This window comes from Oncorhynchus kisutch, linkage group LG18 (genome assembly GCF_002021735.2).
Source record: "Oncorhynchus kisutch isolate 150728-3 linkage group LG18, Okis_V2, whole genome shotgun sequence".
Lineage (NCBI taxonomy): Eukaryota > Metazoa > Chordata > Actinopteri > Salmoniformes > Salmonidae > Oncorhynchus > Oncorhynchus kisutch.
Window position 1 is genome coordinate 57,565,204 of NC_034191.2, and position 17,164 is coordinate 57,582,367.

At 43.8% G+C, this 17,164-nt stretch overlaps 1 protein-coding gene across 1 annotated transcript in view; it reads left to right on the forward strand.

Annotated features, from left to right (window-relative positions):
* Window positions 1–557: 557 nt before the first annotated feature.
* The window catches only part of mpp7a (MAGUK p55 scaffold protein 7a), a gene marked incomplete in the record, with an annotated part of 250,832 nt that continues 234,225 nt past the window's right edge, over window positions 558–17,164 (forward strand). Inside the window, 1 exon segment of the mRNA XM_031796379.1 lies at window positions 558–757.

Consider the following 17,164-nt stretch of genomic DNA (forward strand, 5'->3'; position numbering starts at 1 on the left):
AGAAGACAGTCAGAAATACTGTTAGAATGTTTTTCAATTGACTGCCATAAAAATAAGTAAACGTTGGCTATTAATTAGGCCGCATAATTGTTTTCACATGGGTGGGGTCACGATAATTTTTAGATTTCAAAATGAGGTTGTGGGCCCAAAAAGTTTAGGAACCCCTGTTTTAAGCATCTTCATAATACTGGTAAACAAACTCTGCTTACACACAGATTAGAATAAGTAAGTACATTTTTATGATAAATAGTATAATATTTGATATAGGAATATTAGATAATCCAAATGTATACTTTATCATATTTAGAATACATTTATGGATAATTTACTTATAAAGCCTTTATACATAATTTGAAGTATACCTTAAAGTTAACATGGCGAATATCCAAATGAGATACAGTATTACTGACTTAGTCTGAATACTGTACTTTTTCTCTTATTCGAACAATGTTGCAAGAGAAGCAGGCATTGGCGGGTGATTGATAACTTGAGAGAACCAATAAAAATGTGCAGATGAACAACTGGCAACGCCCAAAACGGGAATACGAATGAGGATGGCACTGGGCGTTTCTTTGTGGAAGGCTCGCGTCCCAGACAGAGAAAGAACAAGAATGAGACATTGAAACAGGCAGAAAGTCTCCGTCTAGAATTTCAAGATCAAATTAAGGCTGGCTGCAAAGCAGTTTCTATCCCGAAGTGATCTTGTAAAGTGCCAACCTCAGTGTGAGCACATTTGCACCAACGCAACGAAGCTTGAGTGAGTAATATTGTATTTTGACGATTCCATGTTGCGTGGGAAAGAAACTTGCAAGCTGCTCTCATAGCAAAGTTAACATTAGTTAAGAAATGAGCTAAATTGTGTTTTACATGCGCTCACATCTCTTAACTAGATGTATACCTGAAATATGTGAGAGTTTAGCTGTGCTTTATGAAAGAATAAGTTAGCCATCGCTAGCTAGCAAGCGCGGTTGCGAAGGAATACGGAGCCGTTTCTTGAGCTCGAGCCAAGTGTTTTGAAACGGAGCTTGTCACTGACAGCGCGAGGCAAGTAGTCCGTATTTTCAAGCTAACCTCTACTTATTTTGGGGCATTTTCCGTGTCTGGAATAAGGACTTAAACAAACTAAACAATACATGTTATGGTAGCTAGATCCTTTATCTTTATTTATATAATAGTGAAGCTAACTAGCGAGCTAGTTCCTTCAACGATAGAGCTCGGCTCGCTCTCAACCCAGCAAGTTCAAGTCGGAGCAAGTCGCGATGTTGATAGTGAAATGACTCGAATCGTGAGGATTCTAGTTATAGATTGCATTTTCTCTGTTCGTTGTATTATTGGTAGATAATGACAAAGGTATTTAGTGGGTTATGTCTCTGCCATTTTAGGCAAATATACCAATGTAGATCATGTCACCTGCATCCGTTCTGGGTGACAGCAGGTGTTCGAAATGTAAACACCACCAGTATTTGCACATGTATTTAGGTCAGGCAAATAAAAGTATGTCATTGTCTGTTTGTACAGTATTGGGTTCATGGATAACACTTCACATTAAGTTGTATAGTGTAATAATATTGTTTTTATCAAATTTTGGTCTGGGGACAGACGGCGTGATTGGGTGGGGGTCTGGGCTCCGGGTCATGAGCAAACCCAAACGGAAGCTGCGGGGATTTAAAAAAAAAAATTATTTGGCGATTTCTGCTGAAAATCTGCGGATAGTTTTTTTTGTTGGCCTCTAGTGTTGTAACATTATTTAATAACATTGGGAACATGGTTTTATGTAAATAAATGCTTAATTCTGTGTATTAAATGACAATGAACACACGGTTATCCTACTACTAAAGCTCAGTCAAAAATAACCTCGACACAGACTCAACCTTTATATTATCCTTTTATCGTAAGTGTTTCCTTATGGAAAAATATATATGATAGATAAATAAATAGAGCATCATCAACAAAGTGCAAAGGCATATAAATACAAATAATACATTGAATCCATCTATAATTACATAAACACCAAATTGATTAGATTAACTATTCTGTCCCTTCGTTCCATTAATGAACAATTATCAAATTGCTTCAAACCAAATCACAGAAAGAGTGGTAGAGTTGGTGGGTGTGTATGTGACTGACATGCTTTTTAGTGCTCAATGCTATTATACTTTGCAATCAACAACATTTAAATAAATATATCACTGCAATGTGAGCTAAGGCTGGAATCCTGTCCTGCCTAGCTGCCCACCAGTCCACTTCACTCAGTTCCATAGAGTCTGCCTTGTTGATGCCCATGTATCTGTGCCACTCCCCTGCAGACACCTGACTCAGAGCAGGGATGGCATGGACATAGTCCTTAATGTCCTTGGTCCTACCACCTGGGCTGGATCTAGAACAGTTAGTGACGTGAACAGGGAAAGGTTTCTTAAGCACAGTCTGCAGCTTGATTGAGCATGCTGCCATGGCAGACTGGAACAACTCTGGAAGCTTCCCCAGCAGCTCAGTTGTATGAAGGAGCCAGTCATCAGCCCCAGCTGTTCTGCCATACTCAAACTGCATTTGCAGGTCCTCCAGCTTGCTGGCAATGTTGTAGGCTGTTGGCACAGAGGTCTCCTCCAGCTTTGTCAGGTTAGCCACTATCTCCATGCTATGTTCCACAATGAGCACTGTCTGGGCTTTCAGCTGGGCCTTGTGTTCCCTCAGCAGCTCACAAAGGTCCTGGACACACTTGGCCGTTTCTAATAGGGTCGTGTTTTAAGTCAGGTACTCCAAGCCTTCTTCATGTAGCTAGCTGAGTCACTTACAAAAGCCTACACATTGCTAAAGTCAACCCCACTGTTGTTGACACAGGAAATGACAGCTTGGGACACAGTGGTAAAGGTGATTTTGTCCAAGAAAGCCAGGTCTGCTACAACAGGTCACTCACCCACTGACTGGAGTAAGATGGCGAGTGCACATCTTCCAAATGCATCGGTCGTCTCATCAATATAAATGTCCTTTCCCTGTACAGCATCTTTGATGTCCTGTTCATATTGTGAATAGAGCTCTGGAAGGTACTCTGTATGCAGATGGGATGGCGCTGGGATAGACCCTCCCTGCTTGCAGTGATTTTTCAGAAGAAAAAAAACTTCTCACTTGTTTTGATAGCTCTACCACATCATTTTGTTGTCAAGAAGAGTTATTAACTAACTAGAGCAAACCTACTAGCTAGTTAATATATCTGTAGCTAGCTAAAGCGTCAGAATGTTTACCTTGTCCACTAGCCCTCCTATTTTTCTGTCGGAGTGACCTCAGGTGCTCCACCGCAGTTTGACGTCATATGTAGACGATTAAATGCTGATAGACTGCAGAATACTACTCCTCCATCCTGGTACTGTTCAGCTGGAAATTCCCTGGCCTTGGCTGTTATACTGGTCGCCAAGTGTTTACTCCTCAGCTCCTCTGCTGTAAATCTTGGCATTTTATGTTCGCTGTCTGAGGAGAGAAGTATCTGTCATTCATTCACACAGCTGTCTGCACCCTACACCTCTCACTCACACAGGGGAGGGGCTATGGTGGGAGACTGGGCTACACCTCTCACTCACACAGGGGAGGGGCTACGGTGGGAGACTGGGCTACACCTCTCACTCACACAGGGGAGGGTCTACGGTGGGAGACTGGGCTACACCTCTCACTCACACAGGGAAGGGGCTACGGTGGGAGACTGGGCTACACCTCTCACTCACACAGGGGAGGGGCTACGGTGGGAGACTGGGCTACACCTCTCACTCACACAGGGGAGGGGCTACGGTGGGAGACTGGGCTACACCTCTCACTCACACAGGGGAGGGGCTACGGTGGGAGACTGGGCTACACCTCTCACTCACACAGGGGAGGGTCTACGGTGGGAGACTGGGCTACACCTCTCACTCACACAGGGGAGGGTCTACGGTGGGAGACTGGGCTACACCTCTCACTCACACAGGGGAGGGGCTACGGTGGGAGACTGGGCTACACCTTTGGCTATACTTTTCGGTGATTGAAATACATCAATGAAAACAGAGGAAAAGCTTAAATTCAACAAGTCAGTTTGATTTAGCTTTGCTATCACCTGTCATGTTATTTTTAGCTTTAGAATCCAATTAACCCTATTTGAAATTCCCCGGGTCTTGTCATGAGTAGTCTATCCTGCACATGTATATCGGATACAACCAATGATCAGGCCTAGCCTTCATAATGTGGTTTGTGGTCTGCTTCAGGGGGTGAGAACTAGGCCAAACCAGGGGATGATGGCAGGGCTGTGGTCTGACTGGGGCTGCTCAGATCACCCTCTTGTCTTCATCCCATGGCTAGAAAGCTATAGCCTGGCCAGATTTCTGTGGATCCCAGTTAGTCTACAATGTTCCGTTGGCGCTGCATGCCCTTCCTGTATAATTCAAAGGGGATCAGACGGTGACTGTAGAAGGGCTTCACCCTTGGCTCACCTAAACTTCTTGGCTTTAACGTTACCAACTGAAATGCACCCAGGTTGCTCTTATACCTGTGTGTAGTAACACTGTAATAACTACTGTAACAACAGTGTTACATAGCTAATACTGTAATTTTATAGTAATGGAGTTGAGCAGCTTTTTTTATTGGAATTAGAAAACTAGCCTAAACTTTGTCTACTGACAATGAAAGAAGTCTTCCCCCAGACAGTGAGATAATTGTTTCTTTAGAAGGATTCCTTCCAGGGGTCAGTCAGTTGAAGTATTTCACCTGGATGTTGCATCCTGGTCTTGTGTGTTGTATTGATGTGTTCCTACCCTCCAGCAGCTGGAAACTAGCAGAGGGGGAGTGGGAGGCCCGAGTGGGGTCCGCCCTGAGAGAGCAGCTCCAGATGGGGAGCGATGGAGGGGGCAGCATGGGGCGGCCTGGTCCTATGAACCTGTGTCTGAGAGACCCCTGGCCTGACATAACTTACATTCCTCAGGTTTTGTTCCTCGTGCGAAGGGAGTGGTGGGTCTCTCGGGAGGGGGAGCGATGTCTGGAAATGCTATTTGTGCTATGCTCAAATTACACTCAGTCAGCTCGTAGTCTCACGAGTCATCTGCTGTATGCACTAGACCTACTTTGATTGAGACAAAAACGCTTCCTGCTGAGCTATTGATTAAACTAAAGCCAGGTTATGAATATCTGTGGGCTTTCATATTTGAGGGAGAGAAGTGGGATATCTGTGTTGGCCCAGCCTAAGTTAGAATTTGAAAGACTTTATACTGTAGGCTTGGTCTCTAGGAAATGGGGCATGCCCATCAGGAGCAAGCCTTAGGCGCAGGCCTAGTTATTTCTGCTAGGGCTGGGAATTGACAGGGACCTGACGACACGATATTATCACAATACTTAGGTATATGTATTGCGATTCTATATATAGTATATAGCTAGAATATATAGCGATTCAAAACTGCGATTTTTTTTATTGCGATTCGATGTTCCAATCTTTTTGCTCACTATATACAGTGCCTTGCGAAAGTATTCGGCCCCCTTGAACTTTGCGACCTTTTGCTACATTTCAGGCTTCAAACATAAAGATATAAAACTGTATTTTTTTGTGAAGAATCAACAACAAGTGGGACACAATCATGAAGTGGAACGACATTTATTGGATATTTCAAACGTTTTTAACAAATCAAAAACTGAAAAATTGGGTGTGCAAAATTATTCAGCCCCTTTACTTTCAGTGCAGCAAACTCTCTCCAGAAGTTCAGTGAGGATCTCTGAATGATCCAATGTTGACCTAAATGACTAATGATGATAAATACAATCCACCTGTGTGTAATCAAGTCTCCGTATAAATGCACCTGCACTGTGATAGTCTCAGAGTTCCGTTAAAAGCGCAGAGAGCATCATGAAGAACAAGGAACACACCAGGCAGGTCCGAGATACTGTTTTGAAGAAGTTTAAAGCCGGATTTGGATACAAAAAGATTTCCCAAGCTTTAAACATCCCAATGAGCACTGTGCAAGCGATAATATTGAAATGGAAGGAGTATCAGACCACTGCAAATCTACCAAGACCTGGCCGTCCCTCTAAACTTTCAGCTCATACAAGGAGAAGACTGATCAGAGATGCAGCCAAGAGGCCCATGATCACTCTGGATGAACTGCAGAGATCTACAGCTGAGGTGGGAGACTCTGTCCATAGGACAACAATCAGTCGTATATTGCACAAATCTGGCCTTTATGGAAGAGTGGCAAGAAGAAAGCCATTTCTTAAGGCTGGGATGGAGATTTGTCTTCCAACAAGACAATGATCCAAAACATAAAGCAAAATCTACAATGGAATGGTTCAAAAATAAACATATCCAGGTGTTAGAATGGCCAAGTCAAAGTCCAGACCTGAATCCAATCGAGAATCTGTGGAAAGAACTGAAAACTGCTGTTCACAAATGCTCTCCATCCAACCTCACTGAGCTCGAGCTGTTTTGCAAGGAGGAATGGGAAAAAATTTCAGTCTCTCGATGTGCAAAACTGATAGAGACATACCCCAAGCGACTTACAGCTGTAATCGCAGCAAAAGGTGGCGCTACAAAGTATTAACTTAAGGGGGCTGAATAATTTTGCACGCCCAATTTTTCAGTTTTTGATTTGTTAAAAAAGTTTGAAATATCCAATAAATGTCGTTCCACTTCATGATTGTGTCCCACTTGTTGTTGATATATCTTTGTTTGAAGCCTGAAATGTGGCAAAAGGTCGCAAAGTTCAAGGGGGCCGAATACTTTCGCAAGGCACTGTATCTGCAGAGGGACAAAATTGACATGTTTTGATCAGTCATTGAGATAAAAGTGTTGAAAATATGTTGGCTCACCATTTTAGAATGCAGAAAGAGAAATGTTAAGAGTTTTGGTGCAGGTAGGCTACAGCTCACTACTGCTAGCAATTTTATTTGATTATTGATTTATTTGACAAATCTATAGTCACAGTATCGACCTAAAATCGATGCTCTACGGTATCGATGTTTCCACCGTCACTAATTTCTACACCTCGTTTCAAAAAGGTCGTGGTGGTAAAATGTCAGGTATGTAGGCTACGTTCGGTAAGTGGATACTTGTACTGTATGCGGCAATGCAGGCCATCCACTTCCACATTCACATGTGGAAAAACAAGTAGCTAAGGCATGTGAGACGGTTGTACAAAGGTCCTGGCCTCCTAACTGCTTCTGTACTGCCTCATCAGCAACCTATTTTTCATAGGGCTCTGTTCAAAAGTAGCGCATTATACAGAGATTAGGGTGTCATTTGGGACGCATCCAACACACTCACTGCAGATGACCGGCAGCAGCTCCTCTGGCTTGTTCAGTTACCCAGGGATAGGGAGGGACATGCCAAATGACTGCCGAGTGATAACATATTTAGGTGAATGGATGCTTAAGTATTCTACTGCATCTCTTTAGGGGTCAGATGTTGGTGTGTTTATTGTTTCTTGCTCCAGGAATGCATAGTGATGTGGAGGTACCTGTATTGTACACAGCACATACTACATTGCATCCCAAGTGGCCTCCTATTCTCTTGATAGTGCACTACTTTTGACCAGAACCCTTAATGTTGTGCACTATATAGGTAATAGGGTGCCATTTGATACCTAGTGTCAGTGCTCCACAGTGCTACAAGTCATTGGAGCCAGGCAATCATCACAGCCACTGTTTAGAGGAAACAAGCTCTCGGGACATCCATCTGACAATGGCCTGGAATTCTCTCTCTTGGATTAATTGCTGTCAATGTCAGCTTCGGTTGCCTTGTAAGGGTCTTAGGTCAGACAGCGCTTCTGTTTCCTCCTCTGGACCGGCGGTGTAGTGTCGGGTTACCCATCACCGTGGTGCGTTCTGAGCTGGAATGAGTCCACCAGGCAGATGTCAGCCATCAGACACCAGCAACAGTCAGCGGTCACATTTGATTACCAGCTATAAAGCTTCTCCTCTATCCCCCCAGGCACGTTGTCACTACAACAGACTGGTGGTTGGGGCCTATGAGGAGAAAACGGAGACAGAGAAACACATCGGCAATCAAAGGAACCAGGAGTGTTAGGCCACCCACAACCCTTGTGGGGGACAAGAGAAGGTTAGGCATCAAGATGTTGTGATATGGACATCGGACACTGAAGCGCAAATGTTTCCCTTGAGCAAAATAATATATATATTGTGCTGTGTGTTTATAAATCGTCTGAGTAGGAGTGCTGATTTAGGGTCAGGGGGACCTGATCTTAGGTCAGTAATCTACCTGATCATCTCTAGGCTGCAGTACGTTCACATTATATTCATTCCATTCTCCTACAGCTGATCTCAGACCAGTGCTTATAGAAGCTCCATTACAGTGCAACACATTAGCAGAGCAGAAGAGCGTGCTCAGCACAGCTCTATACATGGCAGAGCAGCTCAGACTGACACGGAACCCAAACCGGCTGCGCGAGTGCACCATCGTGCATACATTTTGTCCCCCCACACCAAACGTGATCACGACACGCAGATTAAAATATCAAAACAAACTGAACCAATTACATTAATTTGGGTACAGGGCGAAAAGCATTAAACATTTTTGGCAATTTAGCTAGCTAGCTTGCACTTGCTCGCTAATTTCTCCTATTTAGCTAGCTAATTTGTTCTGGGATATAAACATTGAGTTATTATTTTACCTGCAATGCACAAGGTCCTCTACTCCACCAATTAATCCACACATAAAATGGTCAACCGAATTGTTTCTAGTCATCTCTCCTCCTTCCAGGCTTTTTCTTCTCTCGACTTTATATTGCGATGGCAACTTTAATCAATTAGGTGCATTACCGCCACTGACCTCGTTCGTCTTTGTCACCAACATGGGAATAACCAATGAGGGGATGGCATGTGGGTACCTGTTTCTATAAACCAATGAGGAGATGGGAGAGGCAGGACTTGCAGCGCGATCTGCATCACAAATAGAACTGACTTCTATTTTAACCCTTGGCAACGCAGATGCTCGTTGGTGCGCCGAGCAGTGGGGGTGCAATAATTGAATAATACAGATTTCTAAATTCATTTTTCTACGCAACGCGAGCGGTGTAGTCAGCCTGTAACGTCAGCCAGGGGCTTATTTGTCTGCTGTTGTTTTATTGATGACGGTGTTCCATGAATGGTCCCTGTTCTGTTCCCAGCATTAGACTACTACTACGACTCTCTACGGGTCCCTTAACCCGTGCCTGTAAATTATTCAACTACCAGGCAAGGAAGACAGGGAAAACAAGACCGAAACAGGCCTAACTACTGTGTGTGTGTGTAGCTCCGCCTGTCATGTCATATGCTGGTAGGTGGGAAACGTTAACCACAGCACATACAATACCTGCCTGTTTTTGTTAAATATGAGGTGATGAAACTCCACCTGGACCAGTCTGAGTAGTAGGATCAGTTTTGCCTTTTTAGATCACAAAGAATAAGATTACATGGACAGGATGGACCTGATGTTAGTTCTGCACTTCTACTCTGAGATGCTTTTTGAATACTGGCTCTGATGTGTAAACATACTAGGCCATTTTTAAAGTGGACATTGTCCTTGTCACTGGTTTACCTGTCACCTCACATCAGCATAATAGGATATCTGTTTATGGTTTGTGGATTACAAATAATATGTCCAACGTTATAGCCTTTCAATGGTGTGAATCGTGTACTCGTGCTAATGGTCACGAGTTGGTGTCTTCATTTAGCCTGTATGTGCGTGCAGTGTGGTGTGTGATGACATTGTCCTTGTCACTCACATCGTCCTTGTCACTGGTTTTCCTGTCACTCCACATCAGCACTATCTGCATCATAGGATATCTGTTTATGGTTTGTAGATTACAAATAAAATGTCCAACATTATAACCTGTCAGTGGTGTGTATTGAGTACCTATATTAATGTGTGTGTGTATGGTGCTTTGTATCCATAGTTACCCTTTTTAAGGCACAATAAAATCCTTGATGCGGAGAATGTGGACAGAATCCAGACATTAAAACGAAATTCAACAATATTCAAAAATGTATTGAACTTAGTAGGAAATCAAGTAATCTATTGAAAATGTATTCATTTGCCCAAGTTTATCAGAAGACATGAATAGAATGCATCAGTGATACAGTATTTCTTTCTGAAGAGGCAATGAGAATATGTGTGGTGTGCACACCGACCATTTTTTGTAGCTGTTAGCGAAGATGCTTGTGAAATGTCTTTTACACTTGTAGGATGTCCAAAGTTAGGGTGACTAAATCAATGGAGGATGTGTTCTGTGACAGAAATTAGGCTACGGACTACCTGACAGGCTCACTTTCCCATTGAACTAGTCATCTATCTTCTCGAATCCGCAGGACATAAAACAAAATAAAGGTAAGATTGATATAGAGTTTGAGAGCTGACATGTAGTATTTTAATATACGCTTTTCATATTCATTCGAAATTCTGTTTTTTCAAAGATTTCTCACAAAAACAAGCATAACCCTGTGAAATTTCAACAGAGCACTGAGCGTATACTGTACCAAGCTTTTTATTTTCAAAAGCCTTTTACATTTAATTCCGCTCGTGTCATGCTAATTTTTCTTTTTGCCACTCGCGTAAACAACTTTGAAGATGACCGCTATAAAATGTTAAATTCTCAAAAGTTATAAGAAACCCCTAACCGCTTTTTTATTTTTCGGGGGGTAGCATAATGAAATGTTAGAAAAATTTGTCTTGGTAAAATTTATTTTATAACATAAGGAAGCGAAATTTCATGACCAAAATGCGTTTTCACCCACTTTGGGCGGAGTGGGTAGACACCCTACAAAGTAGTCTATGCTTACAGTGCAGAATTATATCATGATGGGTTGCATCAATCCAGTGGGTATTTGATAGCCCTACCTCAGTTGAACTGTAACAGACTGGCTGTGAGGCACAAATAAGATACAGGCCTACATTCATAGTGGTTCTAATTCAACTCTAGGGTAATGAATATTGGTTGTGTCCAAGCCAAGGCGTCTCTGGTGTGTCTTACACATGTTGGGCTACACAGACAGCTTCTGATAAGCCGCCCTTACACACACACACACACACACACACACACATCCTCCCTCTTCTCCAAGCTTAGCGGTGTACCCTATCAAGTAGCCTCGCTCGCAGCCTTAGTTAGAGCCCACTAATGTCTGAGACTCCTAGTCTATCAAGTGACAGGGATCCCATCAGCTGTGTGCGTGTGTGTGTGTGTGTGTGTGTGTAAGGGATCCTACAGTCACCTGACTCCCCTCTGACTCTCAGTGGTAAAGGCCATTTGCTACTTGGAAGGTTGGTGGTTGACATCCTGACACGATATGTCAGGACAGGGAGGATCGTTTAGTTTACCCCTCCATATCTAAGAATGAGTCCCAACTGGCACCCTATTCCCTATATAGCCCTAAGGGCCCTGGTCAAAAGTAGTGCACTATGTAGGGAATACGTTGCCATTTCTGACACCGGCTAAGACAAAGTTGTTGGTCAGTGCTGTAGTAAAGCTTTAATTTTCTACCTGATGTTTACTAGTACACAGTACATACACACCATATTGCTTGCCCCTTTTCTATGAGATGATGCTTTCCCATGATCTTGCCTTTTGCCCTTTTTTGTCTTCAGTATGTTGTCAAACTGTGCCTTTGTGAGGGCCTGAGTGAGGGCGTCAGGTCAGGGCGGAGTGGGTGTTGTGCTAGTCTTTGGCTGTATCTCAAATGGCACCCTAGGAAATAGTTCTACTTTTGACCAGTGTCAACAGGGACCCAACCTTTTGAACCCCTCCCTCAGGTCAGAATACTGAGTGTTGAAGGTGGTGCTGGGTTTACTCGGTCCTCCCCTCCCTTCTCCCCTCCCCTGCTCCGTTGGCTCCTTTCTGGGCTGAGTCTTGTCCTGGGGCGTGCTGTTGGTGCAGCTGTAACAGCAATGGTTTTCATGGCAGTAATCTTCTCTTTGTGCCAGGGCTGTCTGAAGTGTTGTCAGCTGCATGTGTGGCTCCATTTACATACCCTTGTTGCTCTGTCTCCTTCCAGACTGCCACCCCTTGCCGCCCTGCTGAAGGCCCCAGAGTAGGGCTGGGCGGTAAACCCTATTTTACTATATACTGGTATTGATGAACAGACTGGTTTGGATATTTACTTTATCTAACCTTACGGTATTTACATTTTTGATGTTTTAAATGTAATAACTGAGTGATGATAATCCAAATAATGGCAATCATTCATTCTTACCGGCAGTAAGACATTGCTAACAGTTGAACATTTGCTAGCAAGAGCTTCGGTTGTGCGTATGTACTTTTCTGACATGAATAGTGCCTGTGAGGCAGCGCTGGAGCCAAAAGCACTCTAGAAATTGTCACAAAGTGCCTTGTGGCGAAAGTAAGAACTGCCATTGAATCGATTGAAAATACATGGTTATTGAGTGTGCTTTTTCATGGTCCTTCGAGCAGTATAGGTGCAGTTATCCTGGGACATGACAAGTAGAGACGGGATAAAGTTTGTGCCGCATGCCATTCCCCAGATGAGGCACACACGCTCTGCCTGCAGACTGCCAGCTAGAACAAGCACCCCAGCCGACACTTCATTTAGTGTTCCTTCTGGACCAGCCATCACTGGACTCAACTCCAGTGCTGGTCCCTACACAGCCTGCTGCACTTGCAGGCCTGCTTGGCTTGGACATGATGCTCCCACTCAGCACCTCAGGTTCCAGCAGCGCCCAAGCCTCCACTATCTCTCCTAGACCTGTCATCGTCGGACCAACCACAGTGCTGGTCCCGATATCCACTGCCGTCCTGGAGGACCAGTCCGGCCGGCCCTGACCTGGGCCCATCTCCAGAGCCTCCAGACCTGGATCCACCAACAGGACCAGATCTGGGCCTGTTTCCGGCTCCGGACCTGGATACACATCCAGCCTCTGAAGGAGAGCCTCCCTCTAACCTCCATCTCGCCCTGTTCCGGCCAAGGATGCCTGGCCCGACTCGGTGGAATGGTCTCTTCCACCAGTCTGGGAACCTCCAGCAGCATGGGCATGGACTGCCCTGACAATGTGAGCACCTTGTCCCGCACTGTCCGCTCCATCCCTGCCACTGAGTCGGTGGTGACGTGTGTGTCTGTCTCTGTCTGTCTCTGTCTGTGTGTCTGTCTGTCTGTCTCTGTCTGTCCTGAGTGTGGAATAAAGCCTGTTCTGTACTATTTCCTACTGGTCATTTTCCAATATATTAAACTGGCACCTCTATCGAAGTCCACCACCAGTTGGTGGCACTCTTTTTCATACAGGATAATTATTCTGATAAAGGAAGTGAATTTTTCACAAATAGAGGCAAACAAAGACCAAATAAATGTGGAAATGATAACAAATTAGTGAAGGAATTGCAGAACTGTATGTTTATTGAACAGTATAAAACAGAGAAAGCCCCATTTAAAACCAATTAGAATGTATTTGTTACACTACTTTGAACTTTTTATTATTAAAAAACATAAAATACTGTCAAATACGTCATACCGTCAAAAATTAGAGAAATATTGTGATATGATCATTTGACCATATCGCCCAGCCCTACCCCAGAGGCTGCCCTCTTCTATGCCTGTTTAACATCCAGTCTTTCTTGACCTGAATTTTTTTATTTGTATTTTTTTATTTCACCTTTATTTAACCAGGTAGGCTAGTTGAGAACACCTTTATTTAACCAGGTAGGCTAGTTGAGAACACCTTTATTTAACCAGGTAGGCTAGTTGAGAACACCTTTATTTAACCAGGTAGGCTAGTTGAGAACACCTTTATTTAACCAGGTAGGCTAGTTGAGAACACCTTTATTTAACCAGGTAGGCTAGTTGAGAACAAGTTCTCATTCGCAACTGCGACCTGGCCAAGATAAAGCATAGCAGTGTGAACAGACAACAACACAAAGTTACACATGGAGTAAACAATTAACAAGTCAATAACACAGTAGAAAAAAAAGAGAGTCTATATACATTGTGTGCAAAAGGCATGAGGAGGTAGGCGAATAATTACAATTTTGCAGCCTCCAGTGAAGGAGGCTTTGTTGCGGAATAGAAAGCCGACTCTAGATTTGATTTTAGATTGGAGATGTTTGATATGAGTCTGGAAGGAGAGTTTACAGTCTAGCCAGACACCTAGGTACTTATAGATGTCCACATATTCAAGGTCGGAACCATCCAGGGTGGTGGTGCTAGTCAGGCGTGCGGGTGTGTTAATAATTTGATATGTAGACGGACGAGTCGGTCAAGGATCGATTCAGACAAGGTGGTAAATTGTATGACAAGCTACAGTTTATTCAGAGTGAAGATATCTAGAACAGCGTAATTACGGCTCTCCCGCTGGTTCGTACGGAAGCGCAGACGAAGAAGAGGCCGTTACAATCAGTACACCACTTATATATAGAAAAGAAAGTAGGTTGATTCTGGAAGATCGGATCTTTGGATTGGTTCAGCTGGGGTGTAGTCTGTAGTCTTCCGCCATTGGCTCAGTAGTCTGTCCGTCATCGTAGAATCCTCTTCGGGCATTCAACGTTCAGCTACAACTGAGATCATGTGTGTGCGCTGGTTTTGGCCATTAGTGTAATGCGGGAGCTATCCTGTAGGGGACCCCACAGGCTCAACTCTGAGTTGTAGCCCTTTATCAACAATAGTTTGGTCACCTACATAAGAATTAGCATTTCTCTACAGGTGCAGGCAGCGAGTGGTTGAAAAGCATGCATTTGGTTTTACTAGCGTTTAAGAGCAGTTGGAGGCCACGGAAGGAGTAATGTATGGCATTGAAGCTGGTTTGGAGGTTAGATAGCACAGTGTCCAAGGACGGGCCGGAAGTATATAGAATGGTGTCGTCTGCGTAGAGGTGGATCAGGGAATCGCCCGCAGCAAGAGCAACATCATTGATATATACAGAGAAAAGAGTCGGCCCGAGAATTGAACCCTGTGGCACCCCCATAGAGACTGCCAGAGGACCGGACAGCATGCCCTCCGATTTGACACACTGAACTCTGTCTGCAAAGTAGTTGGTGAACCAGGCACGGCAGTCATCAGAAAAACCGAGGCTACTGAGTCTGCCGAATGGTCGTTTCGTGTAAGGATGTGTGGGTTTGTGTCAATGTAGCCTTCTCTACCGTAAGTTACTTTAAATGGAGGAGTATATACGATACAAATGTCAAGAAGTCATGCCATAATTTGAACCCAGTCTTCTACCACAGCTTTACTTTGCCAGTAATTTATGTCCCAGGTCGGGCTGTACACTAAAAGCAGCCTCAGAATCTAAACAACCCTAGGATGCATCTCAAATGGAACCCTATTCTGTATATAGTGCACTACGTTTGACCAGGGCCCATAGTGTACTATGTAGGGATTACATGCACTATGCAAACTCTCCTCTCCCACTCACAAACATGTTGTTCCTCCTTTCATATCAAACAACGGAGCCTCTGAGTTCGCTCTTAGCTCACCACTAATTGCTGCATAGCCTCACTGAACCATCTCCTATAGTGAAACCTTTGGCTTTGTCGCAACTACAGTGAGGTAAATATAGCGAGAGGAACGTTGGGGGTTGATATCAAAAGGCTTTTGGTGTTTTGGCAGATGGTTGGTGTGGAGTTGTGGACCACGCACTGTGGCTGTAGCTGTGAAGTAGCCTATGTGTTCTCCCTCTCTTCCCCCCTCCTCTTCATGCTTCTCTTCCCCATCCTCCTCCTCCTCTTCATGCTTCTTTGTCTCCTCCTCCTCCTCTTCATGCTTCTCTTCCCCATCCTCCTCCTCCTCTTCATGCTTCTTTGTCTCCTCCTCTTCATGCTTATCTTCCCCCTCCTCCTTCATGCTTCACTTCCCGCCTCCTTAGGAAGAAGTTGGTTTAAATCTGAGTGAATTTGATTTGAAGCTGGGTTAAGGATTGGCTTGTTGGCAGGTGCACTCAGTTGTTCAGCTCACTAGTGTAGGACTGTTTCAGGGATGGATTCAGGCATGGGCTAGTGTCAACCCTTTTTTTATCTGATACTAGAGCTCGACCGATAAATCAGTTGGCTGATATTAGCCTTTCACCAAAATATTTGTATTGGTCTATATTCCACAGAAAAAGCACCAATATTATATACATAGAATGAACAAATACGTCTGCTCATTTACATTTCTTTTCAAAAGGTTCCTAAAGAGGGCGCTCTACGAGCTGCTCATTGAACATCATTCAGCCAAAGTCGTCACAATGTGAGAGAGAGTAGGCATGGTGGTTTGATGCTGAGTAGCTTGCTATAGCCAGCGACAGCATATTTGAATAAGTAAATCATCAAAAGTACGCTACACTAAGCAAGCAGCCCTGTCATCACATTCTCACTTAGTTAGCCAGCAAGGTAGTTGGGTTCCATCTAGCTAGAAAGGTAGTTAGCCTAGATAACATTAGCTAGCAATCTTCACTATGTGAGAACACTGGACTGGGGCCAAAGTGAACACTCATCCTTGATAGAAAAATAACACCATTACTGTCTGGGCCTATTATGTTAGTGGGTTTATTTAGTTCGTTTTCCCAAATTGTCTCTTCAGGGTGCAGGGTTTGGTTTCTTCAGGGTGCAGGGTTAGTTAAGAAAAGGACTAAGGTGGGCAAGGTTTGCAGTTCAGGGTATTTATCAACTAACTAAAAAGCACGGCATAAGGATACAGTGTGCACATGGGGGGGGGGGGGTAGGGGGTAGGATGTAGATTTGATGGCTTGTAAGGCATGTAGGTAAGTTTGATAACTTGTATGATAGAAGGCTGTGGTTCTGGATGATACTAAGGTGGAGATACATTAGCATACGTGATGAGCAGTGCCATAATAACAAGAGAATATGAAGTAGGCTTCACCATGTAGCAGTACAACAATACACAAGCTAGGATAAACAAAGGATATTATGCTGCACTGCAGGAAAAGTACGAAGCCAGTGCAGAAATCAAACTATGAGCTTACAAATAACAAATGTACACAGGTTACAATATTACAATTACTGCTACACAATTTAAGGCACTTTAGTCAGGTCACGTACAACAAAAGGTAAAGGAATTGGGCCACCCCATGCCACCACAAATGCTTAACAAACAATGAGGCAAAAATAAGCAGCTTATATACAGTTGAAGTCGGACGTTTACATACACCTTAGCCAAGTACATTTAAACTCAGTTTTTAACAATTCCTGGTCAGCAGTTTACATACACTCAATTGGGATTAGGTACCATTGCC